The sequence below is a fragment of the Phaenicophaeus curvirostris genome, chromosome 12, assembly GCF_032191515.1.
Source record: "Phaenicophaeus curvirostris isolate KB17595 chromosome 12, BPBGC_Pcur_1.0, whole genome shotgun sequence".
NCBI lineage: Eukaryota > Metazoa > Chordata > Aves > Cuculiformes > Cuculidae > Phaenicophaeus > Phaenicophaeus curvirostris.
This window is the reverse complement of record NC_091403.1, coordinates 18757672-18781880: the sequence shown is the minus strand read 5'-3', so window position 1 is coordinate 18781880 and position 24209 is coordinate 18757672. Positions and strand designations below refer to the sequence as shown.

Below are 24209 nucleotides of genomic sequence, written 5' to 3'. Positions count from 1 at the left end.
TGGTGAGGACCTGGCATAGGTTCCCCAGAGCAGGAGGAAAGCTTCCTTCTGAAAAATAATGGATGTGGGGAGGGGCTCTTGATCAGGGAGTGCAGGAACAGGATGGGGGAACGGTTTTCAGCTGAAAGAGGGGGAGATTCAGGTGACCTATGAGGAAGAAATGTCTTCCTTTGAGGGTGGGGAGGCCCTGGCTCAGGGTGCCAGGAGAAGTGGTGGCTGCCCCATCCCTGGAGGTGTTCAAGGCCAGGTTGGATGGGGCTTTGAGGAACCTGATCCAGTGGGAGGTGTCCCTGCCCATGTGAGGGGTTGGAACTGGATGGGCTTTGAGGTCCCTTCCAAATCAAACCATTCTATGATTCTGCTGGTTCGTGGAGTCTCCCCCTCCGCTTCCCCTTGGGCATCAGGTGTTTCTGCTGCAAGCAGAACCATAGGAAGGGATCCAAAAGGATCACAGCAGTCCCTGCCTCTGCCCTCGTGATTTTGCCTTCCATTTGCATCAGGTTTTCTGCCTCTCCACCCTCTCCAGCTCAGAAGACAATAGAAAGCAACCAAGCCACCCTGGCCTGCGATAAGGTCAGCGCTGAAGGACCCAGCACCACTCAGCACAGACTCCTTGGCACCAGCTATGCTGATAGCTTGACTTCAGCGGTGACAACCTTGCAATTAGAACTTGCAGGTGCAGTGTTCTTACCCTGGCCAGCAGCCTCAGTGAATAGTTTAAAAATTGTTTCCAGGAGTAATTGAGCTTAATTAGAAGCTTGAATTCCCTGGGGCTGTGCTGCTCGGGGATTCTGTACTTGTCAGGAGCCAGGCAAGGGCTGAAGGTGCTCGGAGATGCATGGACAGAAGGAAATTATCCAATTTGGGGAGGGGCTCTTCATTAGGGAGTGCAGGCATAGAACAAGGGGGAATGGTTTTCAGCTGAAAAAGGGAAGATTGAGATGAGATCTTAGGAAGAAATGTTTTTCTGGGAGGGCCCAGGTTGTCCAGAGCAGTGGTCACTGCCCCATCCCTGGAAGTGTTCAAGGCCAGGCTGGATGGGGCTTGGAGGAACCTGATGCAGTGGTAGGTGTCCCTGCCCACGGGAAGGGGGTTGGAACTGGATGGGCTTTGAGATCCCTTCCAACCCAAACCGTTCTATGATTCTATGATTGCAGCAGCCACTCTCTGCTCAGTCTCCTCCGTTTGTTTCTTTTGTTGGTGGAATGTCATATTGTCCTTCAGACGGAGATTTGTTCCTCTGGGAATCCTGGCTTTGGCATTGTGCCCTGCTTTCCCAACGCTCTGGGAGGAAAGAGAAGATAAAAGGGACAGACCCAGGTGCAAGCCTTTTTGCTGGCCAGAGAGAGGAGGGTGAAGGGGAACTGCTAGGTGTGTACTCATGGAAGCTGTGATAAGATCAGTCTACTCCTGACCACAGGCTCCTGGGCTCTCTGGTTGCAGCACAGAGCTCTGCTGCAGAGACTCAGAACTTCAGGCTCCATCAAGCGTGATTCCAAAGACATCCCAGTCTGAAAGCCAGGAGAGATTGGCTTGCTCTTAGTCCCCGGAATGATGGCATGTGGCCTCCGATGGCTGATGCCAGCTCCAGGCTGCCCACGCGGGGCTGTGGATGGATGAGCAGCCCAGGGAGCTGCTCAGCCCCCCTGGCACCAGACGTAGCCCCAAAATCCCCCCTCATCCTCCTCTTAGCACTGCCAGCACAATAGGTGAGTGTGCAGGGGCCAGCAGTGTGCTGCCTGGCTTCCCACCACCTCTGCAACGAGGGAGAGAGGATTCGTGGCCTTGGGAGGACCAAGTTCAGCGGTAAAAGCTTTATAAAAATATTCCTTTTTAAAAATATTCCTTTTTGCAGGGCACTTTGCGTGGCTGGAAGAGCCTTTCTCCAGGCAAGTCCTGCCCCCGGAGCAGCCTGAACCCCTGTGCCTGGCTCTGATTTCTGTTTCACTTGATTTATACAGGTTGCTTGGGTGGTTTATAGCTTTGGAGAAATGTGATTCAAAGACTTGAGCCTGATTGGCATGGGGGAAGAATGAAAAGCCACATCAACCTGAAGGAATGTGGCCGGTAGAGATCCCAGGCTGCAGCTGGCAGAACCCCCAGGAGCGGGGAACACGCTTAAAACAGGACAAAAAGGTAACACATGCCAAAAAAAAAAAGCTGGAAACCACGGCTTTGCCTGGGCTCTTGTCCCCCAAGGTTGCTGCAGCTCTGAAGCCGTCGGCACAAGGCAGCCGTGTCGAGGGGTGCTTCCTAACAGGGAATCATTTATGGCCTGAGTCGGTGTTGTGCCTGCATGGTGCTGAGTGGTCCCCGCTCTGGACCCCTGCACGGCTTCACTGAGGATGAGGAGCATCCCAGCCCATGGGGAAGCAGCCTTTGATGGCTTTGAGCTCTCTCATGTGTGGCAAGGGAGGAAAGCATCGTCCTTTTGTCCCCTCGCTCTGCCAGGCAGTGCCAGGAGCCTGCTGGATGCGTGGACGGGGAAGCCGGTGCCGTGCCAAGGTTTCCTTTGATGACGGTGCTGGGAAAGCCCTGACCTGGCAGCTGCCTGCGGGCAGGTTACCGCTGCCCTGGCGAGCATCAGCCCCTGCGCAAACACGTTGGGACCTGACAAACGCCGCCCTTTTCCAAAGGCAGCGACGTTTGACTGCTCGCCGCTGCAAGGGGAGGTCACGGCCGCTAAAGCCACGGATTGCAGGGTGGATTTGTGTGGCAGAGAGACCTGCAGTGCTGGGATGGAGATGCTGAGGTGCAGGCAGACCTCTGCCCCTTGCTCCACTCAGGGATAACACCTCAGCTGTGCCAGAGGGCAGGGAGCTGCTCCCTCGCAGCATCCTCATGGCCTCAAGCTCTGCCAGGGGAGGTTTAGGCTGAACATTAGGAAAAACTTTTTCATGGAAAGGGTCATTGGGCACTGGAACAGGCTGCCCAGGGAGGTGTTTAAGGGACGGGTGGATGAGGTGCTGAGGGACATGGTTTAGTGATTGATGGGAATGGTTGGACTCGATGATCCGGTGGGTCTCTTCCAACCTGGGGATTCTATGATTCTATGATCCCCAGGGTGCGTGGTCAGCAGCGAAGCCCCTGCATCCTGTACATCCCCGGGGCAGGTTTGGCTCTTGGGTGCCCTGGGTGGATGTTACTCACGGCAGCATTTTTGCCTCAATACGAAATTGCTCTTAGCAGGAAGGATTTTTCGCCAAAAGGGTGCGGGCAGGGTGCGGCCCTGAGGCTGGCAGGAGCTCCCGGACGCCTCGAGTCAATGAACCCTGCAGGTCGCTTTAGCAGAAAGTCAATATTGACCCTTTGCCAGCATTCACATGCGTCGGCACTAAAGTTACCAGAAGAAGAACAAAGCCCCACGCTTCCCTCCAGCACCGGCTTTGTTCACCAATTCTTCAAGTTAATAATAATAATTAAATTGTTGTATTTATTGGGGCTTTATTGGAAATCAAAGGTGTGGGAAAAGCCATGGAGAAGCAAAGCTCCATCTTCTGTTTTGCTTCTTAATTCTCATGCCTCTCTCCGTCCCCTTATCCATCCTGCAGCGTCATCGCACATCCCCACCGAGTCCCCAGCTCCTGGGAGGGGACCGCGTCTCAGGAGCTGGGCAGAGACCAGCGCAGGACATGTGAATTGACAGCACCCCTGTGGTTTAAAAACTAGAAATAAAAGCTGAAGCGGTTTGAAGGCTCAGCCTCAAAAGGGGGAAGGTGGCGGGGGAGTGGAGAGGAACCAAAACCCACCACTGGAGGAAGAGGCGGAGTGGGGAAGGAGAAGTGAAAGCAGCTGTGATTACTGAAAGCCCCAATGTGAAAGAGTGGGAGCGCTATCTTTGGGGCTTTCACTTCCCTGTCTAGGCAGGTTTTCTTGGCTTCAGTCTATTTTTCCCCCTAACCTACTCTCTGCTTATAAATTCCTCTTGGGGCGGGTGGGGTTGGTGCCCCATCCATGGTGGGGCTTGGAGAGGAACGAAGCTGGGCACTGCAGAGCATCCCTGCCGCGGTGGGGTTTGGGGGTACCACTGAGCATCCCTGGCATGGTGGGGTTTGGGGGTGCCACTGAGCATCCCTGCCACGGTGGGGTTTGGGGGTACCACTGAGCATCCCTGCCACGGTGGGGTTTGGGGGTACCACTGAGCATCCCTGCCACGGTGGGGTTTGGGGGTACCACTGAGCATCCCTGCCGCAGTTAGATTTGGGGGCCACCTGCTTCCTGCTGGTGATGCAGATGTGTCCAAGCTGCATCATCCCTCCATTCCCTCCCCTAAAGGGGACAGCCACGCCTCCAGTCCCTGATGCGTAGCTCTATCCATGTGTTGTGCTTCTGAATTAGGAGATATTTTAATCTGTTAAGTGTACTTTGTTCCCCATCAGTCTCTGACCCCAGATATTTTATGCAGGAGTGGAGGCCTCGTAGCAGGGGGAGCGGAGACGCTTTGGTACCTCAAACATCTCAATAAAAGCCATTTATCTTCAAGATGAAATGCTGTCACTAAGGGTTGAAAGAGCTTCCAGTTGGGTGTCGAGCAAGTGTTTTCTTTCTTCAAAAATTAAAGAGGTGATGGATGGCCAAGACCAAATGCGTGGGTGGTGTGGAGAGGCTCTGGCATCGGGCTGATGTGGAAAAGAAGTGTACAGCCATGAAAAGCAGTGATGCTCCCAAGCTCCCCCTTACCTGTCCTTATCGCTGCAGCCTCCATGCTTAGCTTTGGGCAGTGAAAGCCTGCAGGTGCATGGATTTAGGCCCAATTAATTAAACCAGTACATTCCCCCCCATCCTTAGTCCTGGAAAGCATCAGTGTAACCTGGCCGTGACCTCCACTGAGGTGTTTGGCTGCTTTCTGTGTGGGGAGAAGCCTGCTGTCCTCTGTGGGACCCCAATCTGGGCTTAAAAATTAAGCCTGGGATTAGGGGCCGTGCTGAAGCTGGCTGGGGCGAGTGCCTCGCTGTCCTGAGTCAGCAGAGCTGCTGCACGGGGCAGAGCGAGAGAGGAGCACGGTTTCGGGTGCTGCAAGGAGGTTGTTGGCTCCCAGGCTCAGTGACCAGCCCAGAGTTGGTCCCCTACGTCCATCTGCAGAGCTGTAGGGGACAGAAAGCACCGAGTACCGTGTTAAAGAATTTGTCCTGACGGTGGGTGACTCTAGTTTTGCTTTATTCACAACTCAGAGGTGGGCCATCAATTCAGTGAGTGGCAAAGATCCACAAAAATCATGCACTCATGACGTTATGCTACGAGTTCTTGGTGTACTTCATTCTTCATTAAGCCAAAAATCTATAAAAGTATCCGTCCTAGTTGTTCTTTATCATCTCGTCTCCTTCAGAAGTGATGCTTCAGCTGGTCACACTCACGCTCTGGTCATAAAAGTCACTTATCTTTTCTTAGAAAAAGTTTTTCATTTCTGCCCACCTTTGCACTTCAAAGAAAACCCTCAGGTTGTTCCATTAACCTGTACTCGATCTACGTCTAGACTTAAAATTAAGTAACCTTTTCTAAACACACTATTCTTTTATCGTGTCTTAAATCTATAACCTGTGATTGACATTTCTTAATATTTCTGTTGATTCAGCTGGACCAAGTTTCAAACCAGCCATGGAAAGGGCTGTACAGGTGACAACTGAATAGCGTTACCATGGTTGGTATTAAATATTCATCTCTAACATCTGTTTCTATTATTTTCTGATACAATATTACATCTATTAAAGCTGATATGGCTAAGGTCTAGTTCAAAAAGGACGTTTTCTTTCACATACCACCAAGCATCCCTGCCAGAGTGGGGTTTGGGGGTACCACTGAGCATCCCTGCCACGGAGGGGTCTGGGGGTACTGCTGAGCATCCCTGCCACGGAGGGGTTTGGGGGTACCGCTGAGCATCCCTGCCACAGAGGGGTTTGGGGGTACCGCTGAGCATCCCTGCCACAGAGGGGTTTGGGGGTACCACTGAGCGTCCCTGCCATGGAGGGGTTTGGGGGTACCAGCGGGGTAGAGCAAGAGAAGGCAGGGAGCGTGGTTTTGGATGCTGCAAGGAAGTTGCTGGCTGCAGGGCTCAGTGACCAGCTGGGACGTGGTCCCCTGCATCCACTGAAGGGGAACAGAAAGCATCAGGAAATCTTTAGAATAAACCTTTAGCCTGGTGTAACAATTCATGGGGGCCGGACCAAGCCCTCGGTGACAGAGGATGCAGCCCTTCAGACAATGAGATTTGGTCTCTTTCCTGGGTGCTGGGGAATTATTGTGTATTTATTATTAAATATCCCCAAAAGCTCAGGACAAGCACCTCAGAGGGACCCAGGAGCCCTGAGGCTGGATCCTACCTCTTCCCTCTGTGGCTACCAAGTGTCACCTTTGGCTACCAACTAAGTGAGCCGTGCTTGTTTGGTCCCACTGCAATGGGGCTGCTCATGGTTACAGATGGAGACATGGTGAGGGGTGAGCAGAGAGGTGAGGATGCTCTGGGATTGCACAGCCATGAAGCCCTGCTCCCAGCTTGTCCTGCCTCTACAAAATACACTGCTTCTCTTTGGTTTTTTCCTGACTCCTGTTGCAGACAACAGCTCCTGGTTCGCTCTGTACTGCCAGCGTAAGGCGTGAAGGCCAAGCCACCCCAAATCTTGAAGGCAAAGATAAGCGTGAGAAGCTCAACATGAGCTGGCAATGTGCTCTCGTAGCCCATAAGGCCAACCGTGTCCTGGGCTGCGTCAGAAGAAGTGTGGCCGGCAGAGTGAGAGAGGGGATTCTGCCCCTCTGTTCCTCTCTTGTGAGACCCCACCTGGAGTTGTGTGTCCAGTTCTGGAATCCTCAACACAAGAAGGAGATGGAACTTTTGGAAGGGTCCAGAGGAGGCTACAAAGATGATCCGAGGGCTGGAGCACCTCCCATCCGAGGACCGGCTGAGAGAGTTGGGGTTGTTCAGCCTGGAGAAAAGAAGGCTCCAAGAAGACCTTACAGTGACCTTCCAGTCCCTGAAGGGGCTACAAGAAAACTGGGGAGACACTTTTTACAAAGGCTTGTGGTGATAGGACTAGGGGCAATGGCTATAAACTGGCAGGGGACAGATTTAGGCTAGACATAAGGAAGAATTTCTTCACTATGAGGGTGGTGAAACACCGGCCCAGGTTGCCCAGGGAAGCTGTGGCTGCCCCATCCCTGGAGGTGTTCAAGGCAAGGCTGGATGGGGCTCTGAGCAACCTGATCCAGTGGGAGGTGTCCCTGCCCATGGCAGGTGGGTTGGAACTGGATGGGCTTTCAGATCCCTTCTAACCCGAAGTATTCTATGATTCCCCCAACACAGGGTTTGGAGAGGGTAGGAAATCAGCATCCCTCCTACATACACCAATCGTTTTCAGCCTCCTTCAGGATTTCTGACTTTAAAACACCCGGAGACTGCCCTGCATCCTTATACCTGCAAAGGAGCATCCTCATACCTGCAAAACCTTCAGCTGAGCTCCCCCCAGGGCCATCTGCCCTCCATTTAAAGCCTTGCTTTTCTCTCCCCACTCCTCCTTTAATGCCACTGGGTTAATTTGGCCCCTGTGTTTCCTATATATCAACCTCAAATCCCATAATTAACAGATGAACACAGTCAATCCTCTTCCAGAGGTGGAATAGAGACAAGGAAGCAGGCAGCGATTTACTAGGTCCTGGTCTACATGGGGAAGGGGATGCAGAGGGAAAAGGGCTGGGGGCTGAATTTAACTCGCACAATAAGTAAAAATAATATAATTAGGGAGGAAATTGTAGAAATTTAAAGCCACTCCCTGAAATTCAGCTGCTTCCATCCCACAGGATCGTAGCAGATAGATCACAGGCGTCGCTGGGTCAGATTCTCTGGAGCAATTCCAGGCCTGGTCGGTGTTTAAATAGAAAGGTTATGTACCTGGGAGATTTATTTCAACTCTTAATTGGTTGTTTGTTTACACGACTCTGGAGCTCTTTGCTAATGTTTGCTCTGCTGGCTCACTCAGCTGCTGAAAATCCTGGCCAGCCGCGTCCCAGCGTGGCCGGTGTGTGCTGGGGGAGGTTGCCTTTCTGGGTCCTTGGCTTCACCTGGTGAGCCCCAGGGCTTCCCAGTGAGCCCTTCCCAGCTCTGCTCCGCAGGCACCATCAAATCCGCCTGGAGCCTGCACCTCTCCCATCACACCCTCACAGGTGGGTGGGTGGGATGGTCCAGGTGAGGGTCCTCTACCCCAAACCTCCTCTTCCCTTCCTGCGTGGGCAGGTGAACAAGTCTTAGGAGGAGCAGCTGAGGGACCTGGGGTTGTTCAGCTTTCAGCCTGTGAGAGAACAAGAGGTTGAGGGGAGGTTTCATTCACCACTCTCTGCAGTTCCTGGAAAGGAGGTTGGAGCGAGGTGGGTGCTTGTCTCTTCTCCCAAGGAAAAACTGTTAGGATGAGAGGAAACAGCCTCAAGTTGTGCCAGGGAAGGTTTAGGTTGGATATTGCGAATAATTTCTTTATGAAAGAGGTGTGAAGCACTGGCAGAGGCTGCCCAGGTGGAGTCTCCATCCCTGGAGGGGCTCAAAACACGTGTGTCCGTGGCACCTTGGGACATGGTGTAGGAGGCACGGTGAGGTTGGACCGGATGATCTCAAAGATCTTCTTCAACCTAAATAATTCTATGATTCTATGAAAACAGGAGTGTGGTCCAGCTTGGCTGTGGAGATGGACACCCCCCTTAGCTGGGCTTTGGGGCTCCTCCTCTCCTGAGCACACTGCCAGGTTCAGCAGAAAATGAGATGTAAAATCCCATGGTTATGGGGTTGGGTTTTACTAAACATGTGGCAAGGTCTTGGTTCTCTGCTGGTCTCAATCTGCACAAAGCTTAGGGGAAAAAAAAACAGTTTTCATTCACTGCATCTGTAAAGAAAAGGGCTTTGGAAACAAGTGGCCAAGTGCAATGCTTCTATTGCACCTCCTCTGTTGGGTTTATCTCATTTTATGTTAATGTTCACCTTTCCAGGAGCTGTGGGACTAACTTTGCAGGTATGCCCGGGCGATGGGTGCCTGACAGCCAGGAGGTGGCTGTGGCGTGAGGTGCCCTTGGGCTCTCTGGCAGAGTGGGTGTCTGCCTCCTCCACCTCGTCCTTGGGAGATACTGGCATGGTTCTGGGGCGCCTCCTTCCCTCCCAACCCCAGTACTGGATCCTTATCTTGCTCAGCATGCCTCCCTGGAACAGGAGAAGGGAAGCGAATGCTGGATCCTTATCTTGCTCAGCATGCCTCCCTGGAACGGAGAAGGGAAGCGAATGCTCCTTGGCTCGTGCTGATAAAGGTGGGTGCTGGGCTCTTCTCCCAAGTAACAAGGGATAGGACAAGATGAAATGGCCTCATGTTGTGCCAGAAGAGGTTTAGAGTGGATGTTAGGAAAAATTTCCTCACTGAAAGAGTGGTGAAGCCCTGGCAGAGGCTGCCCAGGGCAGTGGTGGAGTCTCCATACCTGGAGGGGTTCAAAAAGCGTGTGGTTGTGGCACAGAGGGGTTGGGCTGACAGTTGAACTGGATGAGAGTAGAGGTCTTTTCCAACCTTAACGATTCTATGATAAGGAGCAGCCACCCAGAAGGATCAGTGGGGCGAGCTTGGAGGGAGCAGCCTCAGGGGTGGAGGGGAAGCCACAGATAAAGGTGGGGGATCACGCCCAAGATGAGCTGGCATTGGCGAAGAGCCCCAGAAATTAGGAAGGTAAAGGTGAGGGTTTCCAAGGCGGGTGGGTTTGCTCCCAGCTTCTTGGTTGAGTCACGATCCCTGGAGGGGTTTGGAAGTCGGGCAGATGAGGTGCTCAGGGATCTGGTTCAGTAGTGGACAGGTACGGTTGGACTCGGTGATCTCAAAGGTCTTTTCCAAGCAAATGGTTGGATGATTCTGTGGCTGATGGCCACCTTCCTGACAAGGCAGCTTGCCTGCACCTCTGCCAGCTTCTTCCATGCTTATTGAACCCTGTTAGCAGTGGCTGCGTATGTTTGGGAGGAGCTGATGGGTGTCACCACAAGAATGTCAGAGTTTGGGGAGTTTTCATGGTTTTGGGGTTACAAATGTGTTAACGTCTGTTTTGCGCAACCAATCCATTTCTCAATCTTTGCTCCCTGCAAACAAGTAGAGATGAACGCCTTTTGCTTAACTGGGTAAATCAGACCTGTCGCTGCTCCCCTAGCCATGCCAACCACATGTGAGCCAGCTCTTCTTCTCTCCTTCCTCCCATCGAAGGCTGCATTCATAAAGACAACTAAAACCATGTTTGAGAGCAGTTTATTGATTTATCCTCTGGGATAAACCATGGGGATGTCACCTTGATGGGGGGACATCACAGACAGGTTCCGGCTTTAATAGGTGCAATCACATCCCTTGCTGACTGGCTTAGCTGTACTTTGGAGAACATGGGTTTGGGATGGTGCCTACATATTTGGGTGCTGAATGGAGGAAAGGAGAACAGGCAAAGCAGGAAAAGCTCATCAGAGAGCAAGAGAAGGAGGAGGATATCCCTGGGTGTCTTTGGGGCTGCTTCTCCAAACCTGGTTGATGCAGCATTAGCTCTTTCAAATCATAGAATCATGGAATGGTTTAGGTTGGAAGGGATCTCAAAGCCCATCCAGTCCCAACCCCCTGCCATGGGCAGGGACACCTCCCACTGCATCAGGTTGCTCAAAGCCCCATCCAGCCTGGCCTTGAACGCCTCCAGGGATGGGGCAGCCACCACTGCCCTGGGTAACCTGGGCCTCCCCATCCTCACAGGAAAACATTTCTTCCCAAGATCTCATCTCAATCTTCCCTTTTTCAGCTTAAAACTGTTCCCCTTCATCCTACCCCTGCTCTCCCTGATCAAGAGCCCCTCCCCAGCTTTCCTGTAGCCTCCTTTAAGTACTGAAAAGCTCTTGCTCATCCCAGTTCCCCACAGGGGTGGGAGCAGCCAGGCAAGCTCTGGGAAGTCCCCAGGGACTTTGGTGGCATCAAGGCTGGCTGCCAGCTAGGGCCAGGGAGTCCCCCAGGCAGGGGGAGATGCTCAGCCAAGGCCAAGCTGTGGTTCCCTGAAAGCGTTGGGTAGGAAGGGCTGATCCAGATGCTGGAAATCAGATGTCAGCAGATAATCTCTGCGGGAGGGCTGAGCTGGGGTTAAGCCTCCTTGTAGCTGCTTTCCACGACCTGTAAAATTATGAGGATGTGGGTGCTGGGAGATGGAGGTGAGGGTGGAGGGTCATTTCAGCACTGAGCTGCTGCCCTTCACCACTAGCCAGGGTAGTAAAGCCATCCTAGCACCAGGAGCGTGGCTTATCCCATCACTACCTCTAGCCATGTTCCCTGAGGATCTGCACGGGAAAAGCTCTGCTGAGGAAACCTGGGGAGCAGCAGGTGAGCCCTGAAGTCCCCATCCCAGAACAGAGGGATGGAGAAAGAGAGCTTGAACTTCAAAGCGGTTGGCTGGTGCAACCTCCTCTCCCATGCCAGGCTGGTCAAAGTTCCACAGCTCAAGCTTTGGGCCTGCGTCCAGGAATGCCATGGAGGGCACAGCCAAGAATTTCATTCATTTCTTATGACTTTTTTTTTTTTTTTTCATTTTCAGGCACTGAAAATTGCTGCGTGGGAAGCAGAGGATTTGGAGGCGATGAATGGCTTTGCTGTGTTTGCCAAACAGATGTTTGCTTTTTATGGGTGCTAAACACCTCGGCTTGCTCTTCCTGGCTGGAAGGATGAACTCCACAAAACCTGTGCATAAATACCACCAAAACCTGGTAGTTGCAGAAAAAAAACCTAGGAAGATTGAAGGTGCAGTGGCAGGGGAACCCAGGGCAGAGACCAGGCTCAGCCCTTCGAGGTGTACGTGCTCTGTCCCAGCCAAGGGGATTTTCCAGTGACCTGGATGTAAGCAGGGCATGCACCATCCCTCCCACTCGTCCTGGCTCAGCTGCCCCAGAGCCCTGCAGCATGGGAACTGAGTCAGGCGAGCATCTCTGAGCCCAGAAACATCCTCTCAGCCCTTACAAAGAGTCCAAGGGGGCCTCACACCTACCCTGCTGCACCTTCTGATGAGGAAAATGCCTGCAGAGAGGCATTGGGAGGCATCAAAGGATGTGGGTGCAAGTCCACGAGGAACTGCACAGGAGTGGATGCTCCCGGGTCAAAGGATGACTGCACCCGAGCTGAGAGCAACAACTGAGCCTTGGCGCCTTCATTCACATGTTGAAATCAGGGGTTTCCCATAACAGGAGGATTGCAATGTTCCCCTCTGTGTCCTTGGAGGAGCAGTGTCTCGGCTGGCTGGCCTTGCTGTCCATGAATCATGCCCAGTTAGCAGAAAGGAGATCATAGAATCACCAGGTTGGAAGAGACCAGCTCATCGAATCCAACCATTCCTATCAAACACTAAACCATGTCCCTCAGCACCTCGTCCACCCGCCCCTTAAACACCTCCAGGGAAGGTGACTCAACCCCCTCCCTGGGCAGCCTCTGCCAGTGCCCAATGACCCTTTCTCTGAAAAAAGTCTTCCTAATATTCAGGCTAAACCTCCCCTGATGCAGCTTGAGGCCATTCCCTCTCATCCTGTCCCCTGTCACTTGGGAGAAGAGCCCAGCTCCCTCCTCTCCACAACCTCCTTTCAGGTAGTTGGAGAGAGCAATGAGGTCTCCCCTCAGCCTCCTCTTCTCCAGGCTAAACACCCCCAGCTCTCTCAGCCGTTCCTCATAAGGCCTGTTCTCCAGCCCCCTCACCAGCTTTGTTGCTCTTCTCTGGACTCGCTCCAGAGCCTCAACATCCTTCTTGTGGTGAGGGGATGGTCAGTGCTTGCTCCCTAATCCTGTAACCATCCATCCCTCCATCCCTGAGTGGTGGCACCAAACCTAAGCTATCCCCAACCCTGAGCTCTCTGCTGACACTGCAGTTGGGGTCTGTGCTTTTATTTCTTGCCCCCTTCCCTAGAGCAGCACCAGCCATCTGCTCATTTGGAAAGCCTCTTGCAAAACCTGACATTGCAGGTTGAAACTTGATGGCCTGTTTGCTCTTCACCTTAAAAGCATTTCTTTACCATTGCCATTTGCGAGACCCTTGGTGTTGATGTACATCCTTTATCTCGATTTGTCTTGCTTCATCTGTCGCTTTATGCCATTTGGGATGGATTTGTAGTTTCTTCTGCTACCTCCAGGCAGTGAAAACCCCTCTTCAATGTGATGTCCAGATCTCTCCAGAGAAGTATTTCTAATCAAAAATAGATATATTTGGTTTTAACAGCTTTCTGTTTCTTCTCCTAAATGATTCAGCTGCAGCTTCAAGGCATTTCAGCCCCAACAGCATCCAGCGGTGAGGAGTTCCCCAGCTGAACACGCAACCTTAGTTCACCTCTGCCCGGGCAGGGACCTGGCACTGGAGCATCACAGGTAATTTTCCACTCGACCTCGTGCCGTGGAAGTGTGCCCAGGCACGGAAAAAGCCTGGAAGGGACTAAAGAAGACACTTGGCCAAAACAACTTGGCTGGCTCCCAAAGCAAGGAACGGCTTCACGTTGATCTCCAGCAGCTTGGCAGGCTCGGTTGCCTTGGCTCCACATGGGCTGTGGGTTCCCCAGGGCCAGATCCTGCAACACCCCTCATGCTATATAAGGGACGGGCCAGCTGCTGCACCAAAACCCCGTGTGATCCTGCTCCAACAGCTTCTGTGCCCGCAGGTTAGGTGCAAGACAAAAAAGGGAGGGGGGAAAAGCCTTTTTATGGGGCTTGGGGATTTTTTTTCCTCATTCTCTATGCACACAAATGGGCTGGGAGTCTGCCTTGGGAAGGAGGTAGAATAAAAGTGGTGGTTCTCACAGCCAAGTCCCACCAAAGGCCGTGGTGAGGGCAGAGCCTGCAGAGGTCTTGGGGGCAGCAGGAGGGAGATGATGAGTGGTTCCTTTATGAGACTGTAATTACCCCAGCTAAAAGCCACATTAGCCTGATGAGTGAAAGGAGGATTTTATGAGGGCAATAGGCATTCCAGCACGCTGGGGCGGTAATTGCCTGCCTGTGGCCCTCGGGCTCTGTGAGGAGTTTCTCCTGCTCCCACTGCAATGCAGCCCCAGCCTGGGCAAGAGGGTCCAGACCGTTTCCCAACCTCCCAGTGTTGATCCAGCTTACCTCATCCGTACAGCAATAACCACCAGGAGCCATCTGCCTCCCACTGCCAGCAGCTGGAGAGCATGAGATGTTCCCAGACACAGCTCCCCACACCCTGTGCAGCCCTGGCAAACAAGGGAGACATCCCAAATCCCTAAAGAATCCTTCCTCTGGCAGCTCCCCATGGCAAATGCCCTTGGAGAGCTGCTGTCCCCTGCCTATCTCTGTGAAAACTTGGGCTCCTGTGCAAAGGGTGATGAAATAGGTTGGGAAAGAGACACCGGGGCAGACATGACCAAGGTCTGTAATAACACAGTCAGTCCAGAGAACACAAATCAGGGGCTGAATACTCACTGTCTCTTGTGTAAGATCCAGGGCCATCAAATGCATCCAGGAGCTTGCAGGTTCAAAGCAACCTAAAGGAGATACTTCTCCATATGATTAAGCTGTGGAGCCCTTTGCTGTAGGTCCATGTGATGCGGAAGGCTGCGGATGACTTCAAAAAAGCAATTCCTGGAAGAGAAAGTCATGCAGTACACCGGGACCATTGCCAGCTCACCCTACTGGGTGCTAAAGGGGTGTAGAAATAACTGCTATTTGCCAAGATCTTATGTTTTCCCTTGGTCATCTGTTCCAGCTGATGGCTTGGGAGCAAGAAAACCCACCGGTGAGATTGGTCGCACATCTGGTGCCGTGGTCCAAGATAGAGAGCAGAAGTTTGTCCTGAGGGGGCCTGTTGGCCAAGGGAGGGCTAAGTCTTGGGTCACGGCTTGCAGCCCTGAGCGGGATCAGGAGCAGGAGAGGGTTATTTGCTGCTGGTGGAGATGAAGGAAAGACAATCTCCCTGTTCCCAAGCTGGCCAGAGCTGGAGCTGCTAGGATGTTGCTCCATGGGAGGAATGACTCAGTAGGAGCCAGTCACAGGAGCAACCGCAAAGATCGGTTATCAGTGGAAAATCTGTCTTGTGAGGACATCAAAGTGTGCATGCCAAAATGAAGGGGGAGGGACAGGAAAGGAGGACAAAGAGCTGCTGTGCCTGGTGAGGAGGGGGTTGTGGCCAGCAGTCCCCAGCTGGTGCCACAGTGCAGAAAGGGTTGAAAGCCCCATGTCCTTCCACTTAAGAGCTCCTGCCCATCCTCACCTCCTGGGTGAGCTGGGAGAGGAAAGTCTCACTCCTTGACAGCCCTACCAAAGGCGAGCCAGAGCCAGGCTGCATGTGTTATTCACCTTGAAACTATGCAAGTAGAGAAAGAAGTCTCCTCTTCCTGGTCCCACCTTGGCAATTAAGCTGTGTTTCTGCAGGCTGGAGGAGACGAGTCCTAATCCACCCTGGCAGACAGGGAGAATGGTCTTGCTCTTTCCTCTGGTGAGAACTTGAGCCAAACCATTCAGGAGAGGGAAAACACGTTGCTCCAGTTAATCTCCTGTGACATCCCCTCCTATGTGGGGCTCCCTTGAAGATGTCCCACCAGGGGGAACACAGGCATTTCCCACCATTTCTGATGTTTTTCTTACCCGTATCACGCTTAGTTTTGGTTGCGCTGCAGCAGCGATGCTCACAACTTGCTCTGTGGCATGGGGAGAGTGGAGCAAACTAGTAAAAGCCCAGAGGAGAGACCCAGCACCAACTAGGAGGAAGAAGAGATCATCTCTGCAAGAGAGGGACCTCCTTGCAGGCACAGGGATCCTGTGCTCCTGAGCTCCAGGGACTTGGTGGTCACCACCGTGAGTCCCATTGGATGCTGCAGCATGATACCTTCCACCCTGATCCATGGGATTCCTGCAGGAGCTCTTGGGAGACCTCCAGGCCTGTGGCTCACTGCTGCTGGCAGCACCCGAGCTTGCCTCTTCTATAGAAGAACTTCATCCTTCTTGGTGTCCTCTTCCCCATCAGTGCCACATGCTGAGGATTCCCAGTGGAAGAGGAAAAACTACCCTGGAACATCCTAGAGTGAAGAGAGCAGCCTCCAGAGTGGGATTGGAGCCAGCCCAAAGCTGGGAAGTCTTACAAAGGACTTTGAAGGGTTTCCAGCTCTCCTGACGCAGCGGTTTCTGCAGGCATAACGAGAGAATAAAATACCCAAACTCACCACAAAGCTGTGCGGCTGCCTCTCCTCCCACACCAGGTAAAGGAGTGTTGGAGACACCACAGCAGTGCCATGTGAAAACCCTGGAGACGTGAACCTACCTCTGAACCCAGCCAAGGAGGAACCAAAATTAGTTTAACAACTTTGGGAGCATTTTGATGCATCTGTGGGAGACTTGGGCAGGCTGGATGGTTCCACCTTGGGAACCACTGAGAAGTAAATGAATTAACCATTCCTAAAATTCAAGTATACGCAGTGGCACGTGCCACCTCAATGGAACAGAAAACTCATCATCCTTGGTGTTTGCTGCTGGAAACTGCTTCCAAACCCAACCCAACCCACTGAAGGAGACCCACCTCATGGGTCTGCTGTGCTGGTTGCAAACTGCTGTGCTGGGTCTGCTGGTTGGAAACCCTGGAGAACTGGAAATCAACCCTTTTTTTCTCCCATCTTGCCAGCTGATCATTCAGCCAGATTTGTTCCTGGGCACCTTCATCCCCTAATTTCACCAATTATTGCTGGTGGAAAGGAGAAGATGGTCAAAGGCAGGCTGTGAATGGGGCAGACGGGTCTGGGATGGTCTGGAACTACTACAGGGGAGCAGTTCCTGAGCCAGGAAGCATAATGGTCAAGCTTCAAGGGCTCTGTTCTGCCCAATCAACTTCTTGCCTAAGTCTTCATATCCTGTGGTTCCCAGTCAGTGGCTCCACACAAGGTCCTGTCCCCTGTTTGTCCTAGCTGTGTAAGCTGGACTGCTGGGGTGCAGAAGGCACCCATGATCCTGCTGCTGGTTGGGAAGCGCCAGAGATGCTCCCACCTCCTCTGTACCCCTCTGCCTGCCTTCCCAGAGGATGTATCACCACCTCTAGAACCCTGAGGGCAGCTGAGGAGCTGGAAAACTTCCAGCCCAGCTGGCAGAGGCCACCTCCATCCTCCATGATCTTGGAGCCCATGGAGAAGCAATGAACTGCTTGCTCTAGACCATTGCAAGCCCATTTCTCCTTGCGCTGGGTAGAAGTCCTTCCTGAGACAAAGGAGCCTTCATTTGAAACAAAGAAACTTACGCTTAACAGTTTAATTTAACCATTAAAGCAGGCACACTTTATTCAGCGCTGGAGAAGACTCGGGATTTGTCCTCAGAGTTCTTCTGGCAAGCAGTGATTTCATGGAAAATTTATATACGGGATTGTTTTCAAATTCATACTTTTTCCTCAAAATGACAGCTGTACTTTATTCCGGGAACTTTCTTGCATATCCAGGGGGAATGCAATTAGGTCGGCTCAGAGTCGTTAAGGTGTGGCCATATCTGAGTGGTCAGTCTCAAGGACTCTGGGTGACACAAAGGATAAGGGTCATTAAGGCTATCTTAGTTGATCTTGCTTCTAACACATTACAGTTGATGTTCCATCCCACCATTTACAAACCACTATTTCGTTCCTGGAGAGGACTTTTTGTGCCACTGCCTCGGGGATCTGATCTGGGTAATGTAAAGGGTCCAGGATGCTAAGAGACGAGACTGAGTTGCTAGCAACGTAAATGTTTATTAAATGCATATAGGAAATCAGGTAAAGAACCGGCCAGGGTCGCCTCAGACAGTGGAGGACGACCCCGAGTCGGTGCTCTAAGGGATATATTTATACTCACACAGACACATGCAATTTCCATACAGACTTTTGCAAGCCAGATAATAAATCAGCTAAGTTTACATAGTTGTCTCAGTTCAGCAATCTTCAAGGTTGTGGTCCTGTTCTATGTCAAGCAGTTTCTAGGCCCCCTCTTTCCTCCCTTCCTCCTTATCTCTGAGCAACTCGTTCCTTACTTGCACAATGCCGCATTCTTTGAGTTGGCTAATTAACTTTTGCTGGGGCCCAAGGTGATTTGTGATCCTAACAGGTAAAGGGACGTTGTTCAGCTCCACACAAAGGCCTTTCCCTCAGTCCACCCATCCTTATCCAGCTCCTTCAACAGCAAAAAAAGAAAAAGCTCTTGATGCGATGCCTCCTTAGTCATTGCATCGAGTTCATTTGTGGCTATAGGTAGCCTTTCTGAGGCAGCCAAACCACAAGTTTAGCAAGAAATGCAACCCCCATTTGCCCTTGAGAGCGTGGAAAGCGTCAGAGATGTCGAGGGTGTCTCTTTGAGAGCAAGACAGGCGTGCACACTGCGGCCACAGCTGGGAGGGGAAGGGGAGGAAGGTCCTTGTGTTGCTGAGGTTCAACCCGAGTGACCTCACCCAGAGCAGAAAAAAAGGGAGGGAGGAAAAAAAAAAAAAAAAGAGGTAAACAAACCTGACAAAGAAACTGTGACTTCCTTGGGCTGCTCTCCTGCAAGGCTTACCCAGAGTTACATCATGGTGCTTGTTAGGCACTGGCAGCAGGAGCCCACAGCCCCAGCCCAGCTGGCTCTGAGCCCTCCTGGGACCCCTCCAACCCCCTGGGGTTCTTCCCCTGCTGCTTCGCCTGCCTGAGGCTTCACCCACAGCCGACTCGTTCAGTAGACCTCATCCTTGGAGATCACACGGAGAGACCCTTGGTGCCTTTGCCTGGGGGAGACGTGAGCAGCCCCCACATACATCCCACTGCCCCCCTACAGCAACCCATAGCGCCCACACAGCCCCCCTTAGCCACCAACAGCACCTTATAGCCCATGCACAGCACCCCGTAACCCCCACAGTGCACCTCATAGCACCCTCAGAGCCCATCCGAGCCCCCAAGTGCTCCCAGCACCTCAAAGCCTTCCCCAACCTTCCCATAGCCCCCTCAGAGCCCTCCACAGCCCCAATATCACCCCATACCCACCCCCACCCCAGCCTGGCCACTGGTGCGCCCCGGTCATCAAGTCCCTTCTTCCCCCAGGACAGCAGATCCCTGAGGTCGGGTGTTGCTGTGGGAGGAGGACACAGCAGGTCTCCACACTGCTTTCTTTGGTGGAGAACTCAGCACTGGGGCAGTTCCCAGGCATCACCATGACCCCAAACCAGCGACACGGAGCTGGGGAAAAGCTGAAAAGCCTGGCACAGGTTATCCCTGCCCAGCCCAGGCAACCCAAATCAGCCTGGCTTGAGTGCAGGAGTAGCCCAACATCACACCAGCTGCTGGAGGTTCACCAAGCAGCTTGGGGCAGGTGCCCTGCCTTCTGCCACCTGCATGATATTAGCTATTGGAGCCAAATAAAAATACTGGGGGAGGATGGGGAGGTGATGCTGTTGACTTGCAGGGTTCTTCTTCTCTTTGGGAGCTTTGTGAGACAAGGTCTGGTGCTATCCCTGGAGGGACACCCTGCTGGTGCCTGGGAGATTGGTGGGAGCAGGTCCTGTAGAGGGAGTTGGCTTGATTTTGGAGCCCAGGTAGGTGTGGGGTGCTCAGGCATGGGCCTGGCTTCTACACGTGGGTCCTCATCCTGCTGTTCCTGTGGCCAGGAGCTGTGTGGCCACTGCTAGCCAGAGCAGAGGGCTTGCTTGTTGCAACATCCAAACAATTTTCAAGACCGTAGATCTATTCCCCACCACAAAGCACAGAGCAATGTAATTCCCCTGCCCTACCTGCTCCCCTCCTCTTCCTTCAAAACAGCCTCTGGGGAAGGCTGAGGGTGCTCCTGAAGGTGATGGGAGCTGGGTGCCCTGGGAACAAACCCAAGCAGGGGGCTGTGTCTCCAGGCTGGATGAGGAGGCAGCAGAAGGAGGGGAAGCTCACAGGGGAATCCCAGCCTGGAGATCTCAGCTCCTGGGTGTTGGATTCCTGTGAAAGCCTTTTTCTCACGGGCCCAGGAGGCTCCTATGCTCCTGTGCGTGCCCTGATGCCAGGGAGAAGCTGTGCCATGGGGCTGCTGTGGATGGTTAATGGGTCGTTGGGTTGGGGGTTGCTTCCTTCCTGCGAGCAGGGAGTGGGTGAGCCACCCCAGCGCTTGCATCCTGCCCTTCAAAAGAACAGGGAGCATGCGTGGAGCATCCCTGGGATGCAGTCCCAGCACCCTCGGGTCTTCCCACAGTCAGAGCATCCAAACAAGCCGAGGTGGACCAAATCCAGCTGCTAACTTTCAGTGCTGGAGCTAGAGGCTTTCAAACCCACATTGTGATGCAAGAGCGATTTCCCTCAGCTTTCAGCAACCTGGGAGCTGCTCCAATGGGCACGTGGTGGCTCAACTGCTCCAGCCACTTCCCAGGACTCGCCTGGGAACATCCCAGCAGAAGGATTTGGACAACAGGCTTGAAGTAGGGTGCTTGGCAGCTTCCCCCTGTTGCGGATGTGGCTGTGCTCCTGCCAGCCCCACTCCAGGAAGCCTCCCCACCTCCAAGGGTGTGGGGGGCTGTCAGGAGCCCTAATTCATCACCTCCCCAACCGCCAAATGGTGGCTTTGGGGTTTGCGCTTGAGAAAGAAAAGAATAAAGAAAGGTGGAGGCTGTGTGCTACAGGACTATAAAACAAACCCACTATAAGCTCCATCACCCAAGGGAAGGTGGCGTTGGCAGGACCAGGCATCCCAAAGGCTGTCCAGCTTCCTTTCACTGAGTCTTCCCCAAGAGTTTCACAGGGCAAAGCCTCTCACTTTGGGAAACAAAATAAAAAAGGAACAGCAGGGCTTTATTTTGTTTTTCAGTGCAGAAGCAGTGTGTGAATGCAGAAGCAATAATTCAAGCAGGAACATGGAGCTGGAGAGCTTTCAGCTCCCAAACCATACCCAAGGTTCAGCAGTTTGCTTTGTGCTGCTCATTTGGCTGCACAGTTATTTTTTGGTTTCTCCCCCCTGGGAGAACACGATTTGGTTTGTTTTAAATGTCCATTTGATAGCAGCTTGCTGAGGATAAGGTTTAGCAGAGGAAAAACCCTTTTGGTTGGCCATATCTGTTCCCACCCTGTCCAGAGCAGAGAAGCAGCGGCATTTCCATCTCCCTCATGTGGGGTTTGCCCATCTTCTGGGTGGGAAGGTGATGGTTTACATCCCTTGGGAATTTCTAACCACTCCACTCTTGCTGGGGGTTGTATATCTCATTATCTATGGTTAATTATCTAAAGATAATGAGATACCTGCACTTATGGTTTACTGAGTCTCATCTTTATTGCTTTCCTGGGGCAGTGAGTTGTGCAGGCTGCTTTATTTTAGTTACAATTAGCTGTAGGCCTTGTAAGCCAAAGTTTTGAAGGAGATGAAGCTGACCCAATGTTGGGCAAGCAATCAAGCTTGTCTATGCCTTATTTTTCCCTAATTCATCCTAAAAGTTCATCTCTGGCATCTGACTTACAGAATGGAGAGAAATGTGTGACCAGGTGCCTCAGAGGATGCTCGGGTCTCCTCCCTATGGAGGAACCAACAGCTCTCAAGGTTTCAATCCCATCTTGGCACTGAAGGAGACATGCAGGAGGAGAAACCTCAATCTTTCTCTCTTCTTGGTGAGTGTATTTTAAACTCGAGAGCCCTAGAAGCTGTTGGGAGCACTCCTTTATAACCCTCCCTCCTCCTCCCTTCAGCTCCCCTGCCACCTCTCCAACCCTTCATCCCTGTGTCCCTTTGCTTGCCAGTGTGATGTGGAACCCAGCCCCTCTCCTCCAGCCAGGATGAGCATGGGGAACAGACAAAGTGGAAATTAAGGCCATCTGTACAGCTCTCTTACTCCAATTAGCTCAATAATTAGAGCCTATCAAGGACACTGCTGCCTTCAAGGATGTTTCCAAGGTGAGAGCTGCTAAGGAGGCTGAAAAGTCCCTGGCAGTAGCCTGGGGTGCAGCAGGATGAGATTAAAGCCACTTCTTCTCTGCTTGGACAAAGTGATGGGTGCCGATGTCTCAAATTTCCTGGGGTACCCAAGGGATTGGCATTCATCCCATATGGAATATGCTCCAGATGCAGAGCACCTGTCACCCGCTCCCCTCCAAAATATCTCCTGCACCAAAAAAGCCATCGGGACCTACAGTGGGGGAGGCTGCACAGTCCCAAACCTCACCAGGAACCTCCCAAGCTGCCAGAGGGAGATGGCAGTGGCAGAGACCCTGGCTAGGGACCAAACCACCCACCACCTTCCCATGCCTGCTCCTCTTGAGGCTGAGCAGAAATCATTTCCAGGAAGTCTCCTCAGGCTCTTCAGGAAACCGGAGACAGATGGTGTGATACTAAAATGACGGTGAGCTCCTCTGCAGACCCCGTGGCCATCTCCAAGCAATCCCCATGAAGGCATCTGCAGGAACACTGGTCCAGCAGGCATCTCCTGTTCTCTGTTTGGGCTTTGTTTGGGTAATTTGGGGGTTGCAAGATGATTCAAAGGGGAGAGGGGAGTTTCTCTCATCACTGCATAAGCAGCCAGTCCCACTCCAAAGCCTGTCCAGGCAGCAGGAGCAAACCCAAAGCCTTTTTGGAAGGATGCTATATTTGAGAGCTTGATAGCTATGGTGTTTGTGGGTGGTGGGTGAACTTTAAATATCACCTCTCCTTGACCCTAAGAGATTACCCGAAGTTTACCAGCTCTCTGGAAACTGCAGCACAATGTTAGCAGGGAATGTATCAAAAAGAAGAGGAAAAAGAATAAAGGCAAGATGCTCTTAGACCTGCTGCTGGGAGAGGTGATGAGCATAATTGCCGTGTCCAGGAGACAGTTAACTCCCACCCACCCTTCCCCATCACTTGGACCCTGGCCCAGCTCACTCTGGGTTTTGCCCTCCTAAAGGGAGTTAACACCCCCTTGAGGGGCTTAGTTCCCACCAGAGCAAATTGGGGAACACAAGGTGGGAGCAGAACCCACTTTGCTCAGAACTCTGCCTGGAGGAGGGAGCCTGATGCCCATGTTCTCCCCCTGAGCCCCTTCCTCCCCATATCTGCAAGGGGGGGGAACCCTGAGAGTGGGTGCCCCTCTTTGGGCATGGCATTTGGGAACCCATCCCGGGAACCAGCGCGTTGGAGACAGCGGCAATCTGAAGCCAGCAGGTTTCCTGAGTGCTGGGAGGGAGCCCAAGCATGGCAAACCACAGATTAAATCACCCAAGAGATGAACCCGGAGATAGACACCATGGCTGCCAGGGCTGAGAAGCCTCAAAAAGAACATTGAAAACCACACAGCCAAAATTTGACTGATTCAGACAAAGTCTCATCTCCTCGGGCTCATATCACCCCATGAGGCTGCCTGAGCTGCTCTCCATCTGCCAGGACCCCAAGTCCCATGGGTGATCGCTGCGATGCTGGTGGCTGGGGGAGCATCAGAGCTGGGAATCACCCCCTATCTTCCCCCAAAAGCCATTTTCTCAAGGGCTTATGTTGGAAAAAATGTAAAAAACCCCCCCAAAAAACAACAAAAAAACCCCCAAACTATAATAATTTTTTTAAAAGTGGCTTCTTTTGAGGCTGGTGCCTACTGTGCTTATGGTGGCAGTAAGTTTGATGCCTCAGCAGGGTTTATCGGCTGATTTCAGTTGTTAACGAAGAGATGAATCACGCAGGAAGTCAAGAGAAGGAAATTCACAGCAAAAAGAAGAAAACAGAGCAGGTATTTGTGCAGAGTACAGGTAGAAACCCTCCCCGGTGCTCTAGAGAAATGCAAGACAGTTATTCCAAGAGGGAGATTATATGGGAAATGATGTGTGGTTTAGGGTAAATTATCATAAAACCAAAAGGTCCTCTGGAAATTAGAGTCAGAGAATGGTTTGAGTTGGAAGGGACCTGAAAGCCCATCCAGTTCCAACCCCCTGCCATGGGCAGGGACACCTCCAACTGCATCAGGGGCTCCAAGCCCCATCCAGCCTGGCCTTGAACACCTTCAGGGATAGGGCAGCCACCACTGCTATGGGTAACCTGGGCTTCTCCACCCTCACAGGAAGACATTTCTTCCTAAGATCTCATCTCAATCTCCCCACTTTCAGCTGAAAACTATTCCTCCTCATCCCATCCCTGCACTCCCTGATCAAAAGCCCCTCCCCAGCTTTCCTGGAGCCCCTTTCAGTACTGGAAGCTGCTCTAAGGTCTCCCCAGACCCTTCTCTTCTCCAGGCTGAACAACCCCAACTCTCTCAGCCTGTCCTCGTTTGGGATGTGCTCCAGCCCTCAGATCATCATCGTAGCCTTCAAGTAGA

General features: G+C 52.4%; 1 long non-coding RNA gene across 1 annotated transcript; it reads right to left on the bottom strand.

Moving 5' to 3' along the window:
• Nucleotides 1–8419: 8419 nt before the first annotated feature.
• LOC138725630 (uncharacterized) lies at nucleotides 8420–14599 on the bottom strand. Its single transcript, XR_011338275.1, has 3 exons — nucleotides 14427–14599; nucleotides 13013–14197; nucleotides 8420–12257 (listed from the first exon to the last, which is right to left on the bottom strand). It is a non-coding gene; the product is annotated as an uncharacterized lncRNA (long non-coding RNA).
• Between the last annotated feature and the right edge of the window lie 9610 nt (nucleotides 14600–24209).